General features: G+C 37.1%; 1 long non-coding RNA gene across 1 annotated transcript; it reads left to right on the top strand.

Moving 5' to 3' along the window:
* The first annotated feature begins 1,530 nt into the window (after positions 1-1,530).
* Positions 1,531-7,689, top strand: LOC138398960 (uncharacterized). Its single transcript, XR_011236073.1, has 3 exons — positions 1,531-1,663; positions 6,770-6,822; positions 7,385-7,689. It is a non-coding gene; the product is annotated as an uncharacterized lncRNA (long non-coding RNA).
* Positions 7,690-9,555: the final 1,866 nt, after the last annotated feature.

The following is a 9,555-nucleotide window of genomic DNA, read 5'->3' on the forward strand; positions in this document are numbered from 1 at the left end:
AGTCTTTGATAAGAATCATGTGAGGCTTTGGGTGGAGAGGAGGAAACTCTAGCTTCCTCCAACTCCCCAGTTTTGCTGACTGTTGCTTTTAATGAATGACTTTCTACATATTCCCAAAGTCAATTGCCTGCTTATTCTCACACCTATGTGAGCTTCTTCATTCATGAAGAGTTCAAGGAACTGGACCTATAGATGTCCCTTGCATGGAGGGGAGTACAGGAAACTATGGAAACACAAAGGCAGAGCACACAACCTAGTTTCAACACACATTCATTATGAATAAAAGATTATCTAAGCTTGAGAAAAGGGGGTGCTATAGTTTAGATGTTTGTCCCCCAAAACCTCATGTTGAAATTTGATCGCCAATTATGGAGGTGGGGCCTAATGGGAGATGTTTGGGTTATGGGGGTGGATTCCTCATGAATAGATTAATCCTCTCCCTGGGGTTGGAGGGACAGCTGGTTGTTAAAAAGAGCCCGACACCTCCCCAAATCTCTCATGTCCTCTCTCACCACGTGATCTCTGTACACACTTTGCCTTCCACCATGAGAGAAAGCAGCCTGAGGCTTTCACCAGATGCCTAGACTTCCAGCCAGCAGAATCATGACCCAAATAAAACTTTCTTTATAAATTACCAGCCTCAGGAATCCTTTATAGCAACACAAACGGACTAAGACAGGTATTCAGATATACTAGGAACATAAAAGTATAAATGGCAATTGATTCATTCATTCAGCTGGTGATTACTGATGACATTACAGGTATGTGAATTTACAACTATGATATCTGCGGTTACTTTACAGTTTGGGGATTGTTAAATCCGGTAAATACTAAGGTTGCCGTTGCTTCTTAGAAACTTTACCTGCAGCTTGAATAAGTTGTAGGTGAAGGTGAAGAAGGACAAGATAGAAAAGTTAATTCTCACAGTTTGGCACATCCTGGACATCTGGCATATTGTGAGCAGAAAAAATACTCTTCCAGTTGTACAAACCTGTGCAAGTGCCAAAGGAGTTGTTGAGAAAATTAATGTTTTGAGACAAATGAAGTGGCAATCTTCAAGTAATAAACTTATAAGAAGTAAATTATCAAATTCTAAGCCAATGAGAAATAATTCTTCCATTATTTCTTTTTGGGGAGTATGGGGGGAGAAAACAGGGTCTTGCCCTATTGCCTGGGCTGGAGTGCAATGACATCATCATAGCTCATTGAAACCTGAAACTTCTGGGCTCAAGCCAATCCTCCTGCCTCAGCCTCCCAAGTAGCTAGGACTAGAGGCATGCACCACCATGCCCAGGTAATTTTACTGATGTATTTATTTATTTATTTAGAGACAGGGTCTCACTATGTTGCTCAGGCTGGTCTCAAACTCCTGGGCTCAAGCAGTCCTCCCACCTTGACCTCCCAGAGTACTAGGATTACAGGCATGAGCCACCATGCCTGGTCTCTTCCATTATTTCAACTAATGTGTGCCTGCTGCATCAAACAGCTTTCTGTCTTCATTTCCCAGCCCAACTTCTCAAAGAAACACAACAGAAGACATAAACACATAGAGATTTCCAATCTGGAAAAAAATTGCCTAGAGACATTTTTTCCTTCTCAACTATAAACTCTGAGGAAAGGCACGAGGGACAAACAAAGAAGAACTCTGAAAGATGGTCAGAAGGTAAGCTGCTTAACATATTTGACAGTGAAATGTTGAAAATACTTTCTTTGTGATTAGGATTGAGATGAGGCTTCTCATTATCACCACTGGTATTCAACATTATACTAACAATTCTAGTCAGTGTTGTAATATAAGAAGAAAAATAAAAGTATAGGGATTCAAAAGAGAGAAACAAAACTATTATTATTATAGATGGCATGGCTGTATACACAGAAAATACAAAAGAATCTATGGGTAAATTACTAAAATTAGTAAGAGTTTAGCAACATAGCTGGATATAAAGTTAACATTCAAAAATAAGTTGCATTTTTATATATGAGTAACAAATAGATAAAATAAATTTTTTAAATGCCATCTTCAGTAATATAAAAATATGTACCTGAGATAAATCTAACAAAAGATGTGGAAAACTTTCAGGGAGAAAATAATAAAGCATTTTGAAACATATAAAGGAGGACTAAATAAATGGATATCTATTAATATATCATATTCCTAGATTAGAGGACTGTTTATTGTAAAAGTGTCAATTCTCAAAATGATCTAGAGATTTAGTACAATGCAAATAAAAATTCCAAAATGCTCTTATGGAACTTGACAATACATTTCTAAGACATAATGAAAGTGCAAGGGGTCAATAAGAGCCAAGACACTCTTGAGAAAAAAGAAGGTAGGAACCTGCCCTACCAGTTGTCAAATTTATTGTAGAGTTATTGTAATTAACATAATGTGGTTTTGGCACATGAATAGACAAACAAGCTATAGAGGAGAATGAAGATCTATGCACATACACCCATTTGATAAATGACCGAGTTGGTATTGCAGTTCAGTGCAAAGTAATTATACAGCTCAATGTACCACCAAGTAAAGATCTAAATGTGAAAGGTAAAAAAAAAATAAAGCTTTAAGAATATAACAAAGGAGAGTATCTCCAGACCTTGAAGGCAATGAAAGATTTTTTTAAGGATTTTTCTTCATTGACAATTTCAAAGGAAAAGTTGATACATCCAGTTTAATTAAAATTAAGAATTCCTTAAAAGCCATTATGAAAAAGAGTGAAAAGGCAAACCACAAAAGGTGAAGAGGTATTTCAACGCATAAAAGCACAAAAGGCTAATATTTGGAATACATAAAAACACTATGTAATTAATAAATAACAGGGGAGAACACAAGAGAAAATTGGGCAAATGACAAACACATTAAAATTAAGCAATAAAAGAATTTGGGAAAAGTGCATTATAAAAAATCAACATGCAAAAATCAGCTGTGTTTCTATACACTAACAATGAACCACCCAGAAAGAAAATTAAGAAAACAATTCCATTTATAATAGCATCAAAAAGAATAAAATATTTAGGAATAAACTTAACAAAAGAAGTGAAAGATATACACTGAAAGCATAAAACATTAATGAAAGAAACTAAAGAAAGTAAAAATAAATGAAAAGGCATCCTGTGCAGATGGAGTCTCAATATTATTAAAATGTCCATATTACCCAAAGTGATCTACAGATTCAATGCAATCCCTAACAAAATTTCAATAGCAATTTTTAAAATTTTATTTCAGAATGTTATGGGGATACAAACGTTTTATTTACATAAATTGCTGTTGTAGCATTTGAGTCAAAGTTATAAGCGTGCCCATCAACCAGATAGCATGCATTGTACCCATTAGGTGTGAATTTCCCCATCCCCTCCTCCCCACTCCCACCTGCTTGATTTCTGATGAGTGTTATTTCCATATGTGCGCATAAGTGTTGAATGATTAGTTCCAGTTTAATGCTGAGTACATATGCTGTTTTTCCATTCTTGTGATACTTCACTTAGAAGAATGGTCTCCAGTTCCATCCAGGTTAATACAAAAAGTATTAGTTCACCAGTTTTTTTTTTAATGGCTGAGTAGTACTCCGTTATATACCTATAACACATTTTATTAATCCACTCATGTATTGATGGACACTTGGGTTGTTTCCACAATCTTTGCAACTGTGTATTGTGCTGCTGTAAACATTCAAGTCTATGTGTCTTTTTTACAAAAAGTATTTTTTTCCTTTGTGTAAATACCCAGCACCAGGATTACTGAATCAAATGATAGTTCTACTTTTAGTTCTTTGAGGTATCTCCATATTACTTTCCATAGAGGTTATACTAGCTTGCAGTCCCACCAACAGTGTATGAGTGTCCCTATCTCTCCATATCCATGCCAGCATTTGTTGTTTTGGGACCTTCTGATAAAAGCCATTCTCACTAGAGTTAAGTGATATCTCATTGTGACTTTGATTTGCATTTCCCTGATGGTTAGAGACATTGACCATTTTTTCATATGTTCCTTGGCCCTTAGTTTATCTTCTTTTGAAAAGTTTCTGTTCATGTCCACTTTTGCCCACTTTTTAATGGGGTTGTTTGATTTTTTTTCTTGCTGATTTACTTGAGTTCTTTGTAAATTCTTGTTATCAGCCCTTTATCAGATAGATAGCATGCAAATATTTTCACCCATGCTGCAGGTTGTCTATTCACTCAATTGCTTGTTTCCTTGGCTGTGCAGAAACTTTTTAATTTGATCATATCCCATTTATTTATTTTTGTTGTTGCTGTGATTACCCTTGGGGTCTTCATAAATTCTTTCTGTAGGCCAATATCTAGAAGAGCTTTTCTGACTTCTTCTAGAATTCTTATAGTTTCATGCCTTAGGTTTAAGTCTGTTATCCATCATGAGTTAATTTTTGTGAGTGGTGGTAGGTCCAGATCCTGTTTCATTCTTCTGCATGTGGCTATCCAATTTCTCCAGCACCATTTGTTGAATAGGGAATTTTTTCCCCCAGTGTCTGCTTTTTCAAAGATGAGATGTCATACGTTCCCACAAGCCTACAATATTTACTATTTGGCCTTTTAAGATAAAGTTTGCCAAACTCTGCTCTGTACCACTTTCCCTCCTAATTTGATAGTGGCAATTTTTAAAGTATCATTAAAAAAAAATCCCAGCTTTAATGGCTTTCTTTCCGCACTTTAGATATACACTCCTGAATGCCATCTGTTCATGTTTCTCCTACAAGACCTAAATCTCCCTATTTGCACCTCTAAACTGTAAGAGAAATCTTATTCTTACTTTAAGTTTTGACTAATCAGATCATTACAATTTTCTTTAACTTAATTGTAGTCCTCCACTTAACCCCCATGGAAGAGAAAAATCTAAACCAGAACACTATCTAAAATAGTGAAACTCATAGAAGCAGAGAGTAGAATGATGGTTATCAGGGGTTACAAGAGGTGGAAATGGAGAGTTACTTATTCAACAGATATAAAGTTTCAGTTATGCAAGATAAATAAGTTTTATAGATCTGCCAGACATCATGCCTATAGTTAATAATACTGTACTGAACACTTAAAAATGTGTTAAATGGTCTTACTGCAACAAAAAAAAAGAATTAGAATCTGGGTGGTGAATTTAAATATATGTTCACAATAAAGTCTTACAACTTTTCTGTATGTTCAAAATTTTTCATTCAAATGTTTGAAATTAAAAAAAAAAACACACCAGTGTTTCTCAAAGCATGGTCTCTATGCTGGCAGCAGCAACATCACCTGGGATCTTCTTAAAAAACACAAATGTTCAAGCAACCCCTTGACCTACTGAATCAAAAACTCTGGGGGTGAGCACTGCAACTTGTTTTCACAAGCCTTCAGGGTGATTCCACTGCACACTTTAGTGTGAGAACCACTGCTCTATACTTACCTTGGATTTATCTCAGAAAGCCACAGTTCCATCTGCCAAAAAAAGTCTTCGCCTCATCTCCTCAGAGAACTGTTTTTTTTTTTTGTTTGTATGTTTTTATCTTGTTCAAGCTCATTTCTGATTCTACTTAATGCAGGAAGCTTTCCAAGCCTGGAGGAACTAACTTCAGTTTCTCCCATCATCTGGAAAGAGCCACCTCCCCCAACTCCAACCCTATCCCAACACAGGATATTCACATTGTCTGTTAAGAGAGAAATAAATAAATACAGAAAACCAAAATCAAAACTTCAAACCAACCACAAAAAGCACTTGGTGGGTGTTTGGACAGTATGTGAATAAACATGTGACATGTTTGTTTTACTGTTTTAGAGCTTAAACGTCTGCACTAAAGGAACTATAATATAGATGCACTCTCTGGCATCAAAGGAGCCAACTCCCTTTTTTAAACACCACATAATAGTAGAAATTCTCCCAAATCATGATTCTGCCTGATTATCTGCTATAGAACCACAGGGTTGGATCTAATCACCATTAATATAATTGCTTGCATTTAAAAATTGCTCATCAGAATTATGTCCCCATGATGCTCCAGACACTGCACGGGATATATGAAAGCTCTGACCCCTGTTCCCATGGTCACTTCCCTGTGGCATTCTGTGCTTCTGGCTTAGCTTTCCCTGGGAAGAAAAACTGAAAACTTTCTTGGTACTGAGCCATGCTCCCATCTGGGATAAAGATTAAGAAAGAGGAAGGGAGCTTTTGATCAGATTATAAATGCCAGATGCTACCACGTTAACAGCCCTGCAGATCCCAACGGTGCTTACTTCAAACATTTGGTTTTCAAACCCTCCTCTCTAAAGAATGTGCTGGTAACTGTCAGGAATCACAGAGGAGTGGCCCACTACACTTGCAAGCACTAACTCTAAGATTGCCACTGACGGATTAAAGGGAAATCCCTAGACCTTACTGTGTGGTTCATCAGCTTTCGTGTAGAGCGATGTTTCCCAGACTGGAGACTTCCATAGCTCAGGGAATCATGAGAATTGTTGAAGAGGTCACTATGTCGGCGTCAAGCCAAGAGGACATAAACCAACATCAACTAAAGGCATTTAAGCCTTAGAGTTAGTATTGACTTATAGGAAACCACTCAGTTATCATAAATAAAAGAGCTCTTTGATCGTTTTCCTAGCAAACTGTGAGACAGCGTACATGGGTCAAAGCTGATGTGCAGAAAGAAAGTAGCAGAAAGAAATGTAAGTTATGACAGAAAAAAAAAAGGAGAGAACAAAGAGAATGTGGAAAGAAAGCAAGCAATGAAGAGGGGGAATTAGTGCAATTGAACCAACTCAATTTCTAACCCAGTGTTCTTAATTACAGTAACAACTGGAAGCACAGCCTCCGAGGGAGAAGTAGTTTATGAAGGAGTCTAGGTAAGATCTATTTGATCAGTATTACTGATTTTGCCTTTTGCCTTAGGCTCCAATTTGCCTTGACCAGGACTGTTACTGACTCTGTCTTTATTTAAGATTTTGAAATTTTGTTCTTCATGGATTTTTTTGCATGAATTTTGATTTCTAAAAATATTCCATTAAAATACCATTTATCTTGATTATTGAGTTTTTTGGTGCCCCTTAATTTTGCAGGCAAGGTAAGTGCCTCACTTACGTCACCCTAGTCTTGGCCCCAGCAATCATACTTTTCTTCAAAATTTGATTCTGTATCATCAGAATAAGTGATGGAGAAATAGAGGTATTTCTTTCAAATAGGAAGTCCAACTAAGCATCTGGGTTCAGGTAAATACAGATTTTTGAGGCTGGAAGATCTCTTGGGAAGCTATCAATATTTTCACAAATTATGAGGCTGGAGAAATGCTTATACCTTGAAGAATTAGATGTGAAGGCTTATTCTGAATAAATTTTCTTCTGGGTGCTCATTTACATGATCTAAGCCACTCAAGCACTATTCTCATGATTATCTCTTGCTCCGTCACAGTTACAAGCCCCTGAGATGACACCCAAGACTCTTGTCCTGCTGGCAAGGCGGGAACACAGCAGCTCCCAGGAATAAACTGCAATTCGAACCTGACAGGCTCCTCCCTGGAGCAGGATAAGGAGGTTCGTAAAAACACGTTTCAAATGTTCATTTGTCTGTTCATGTGGGAAAGGATATATAGACATGAGTTCATTGTGAGTCTGGATCTGTAGACTCTAGCAGAAGACTACAGAAACACATTTGGATAAAGAAAAGCTTTGTGAAACAAAACTGAAAGATGACAGACCTGAGAAAACCTGATTTTAAATTGCCTGTCAAAGAAAAGTATAATGACATGTTCCTACCGCAGATGTGGGTGACTCAGAAATTTGGTACGTGTAGTTAATAACATAGTTTTTATTATCTTGGTATCACGTGGTTTTGTTGTTGTTTTATTTTGTGTGGGGGGGGGGTGGTCTCACTATGTTGCCCAGGATAGTCTTGAACTCTTGGCCTCAAGCAATCTTCCCACCTCGGCCTCCCAAAGTGCCGGGATTACAGGAGTGAGCCACCATACCCAGCTGGTTCTCACGTTTTTAAATGGTTGAAAAAAGTCAAAAGACGAAACTATTTTGTGACATGTGCAAACTACATGAAATTCAAATTCAGTGTCCATACATACAGTTTTATCAGAATACAGCCACACCCATTCATACTATCTATGGCTGCTTTCAATCTACCACAGCAGATTTGAGCAGTGTCTACAGAGACCACGTGTTCCCACAAGCCTACAATATTTACTATTTGGCCTTTTAAGATAAAGTTTGCCAAACTCTGCTCTATACCACTTTGCCTCCTAATTTGATAGTGGCAATTTTTAAAGTATCATTTAAAAAAAAAATCCCAGCTTTAATGGCTTTCTTTCCCCACTTTAGATATACACTCCTGAACCCTGTCTGTTCATGTTTCTCCTACAAGAGCTAAACCTCCCTGTTTGCACCTCTAAACTGTAAGAGAAATCTTATTCTTACTTTAAGTTTTGACTAATGAGATCGTCACAATTTTCTTTAACTTAATTGCAGTCCTCCACTTAACCCCCACGGAAGAGAAAAATCTAAACCAGAACACAGATGTGGCTGTTGGTTTCTTGATAAGTCATAGATTTCTGCCATGACTGATTATAGGAACCATAAGAAGCCAAGAGAAAGATCACACTTAAGTAGCAGCAAAAGAATACTTTTTCAAGCTATATAATTCTGTGAATAAAGAATAACAAAATTATGGCAAAGTAAACACCACCACACCACAATGCAAACAAAATAAGGTATTGCAAAACTCTGTCTAAATATCTAGTTTCTAACATCTATTTCCAATGAATTTCTGCTGCCTGTGTTTCCTTTGACAGTCACTGTGCTGACCTGGCATCCCAGACATCATTATGTCAAATGTTCTGGGAATCCAACAGTCAGTTCTCAGCATTTTGGGTATAGCCCCCAAGCATTATTCATAATGCTAATGTCATCACTATGAGCCAATTGTATTTGCATAATTCCCTTCAAACAGTGGAAGGAAGAAAACTGTAGAGAAATGTCTTTCCCAGGGACATCGAAGGTAAGGCTGAGAGCATGCTGCCATTCCCAATGACTGTGAGTAGCCTGTTTCTCTAGCTCTTGCTTCCTGACTCTCAGAACAGCCTACTTAGATAATCCTCCACGTCCTTCCAGTGAGCTTGTGATATTTTTTATGACTTTTACCATCCGCTAAAGGAATTCATGGAACTAATATGAAATATTATTAACAGGGCTGACAGAATGCTCTTCTGTGGATAATGAGGTAGAAGTTTCTAAGCCAAAATAAATTTTCGTAGGTAGAAATTCTATTTCTTTGCCTGATCTCCAGTGGTTTAATTTTTCTTTTCCTAATCTTTGGCCGTAGTCAAATCATCTTTTCATAGGGAAAATATTCCCAGCCACCTAAAGTAACACAACTGACTTTCCATGAAAATAAACTCCATTTCTCCATTCTCCTGGCCTCCCAAATTTCTAACACATTTGATATTTTCTAGGGTCTGCCAAAGTCAAAAGAGTTTCTAAAATACAGCATGCACCAATCTGGTTTTTGGACCAACTAGATATGATGCCGTTGAATTTTGACAGGCTAGCAGAAAGGAAATGACTTAAATCAGAAACAGG

The sequence above is a fragment of the Eulemur rufifrons genome, chromosome 18 (genome assembly GCF_041146395.1).
Source record: "Eulemur rufifrons isolate Redbay chromosome 18, OSU_ERuf_1, whole genome shotgun sequence".
Classification (NCBI taxonomy): Eukaryota; Metazoa; Chordata; class Mammalia; order Primates; family Lemuridae; genus Eulemur; species Eulemur rufifrons.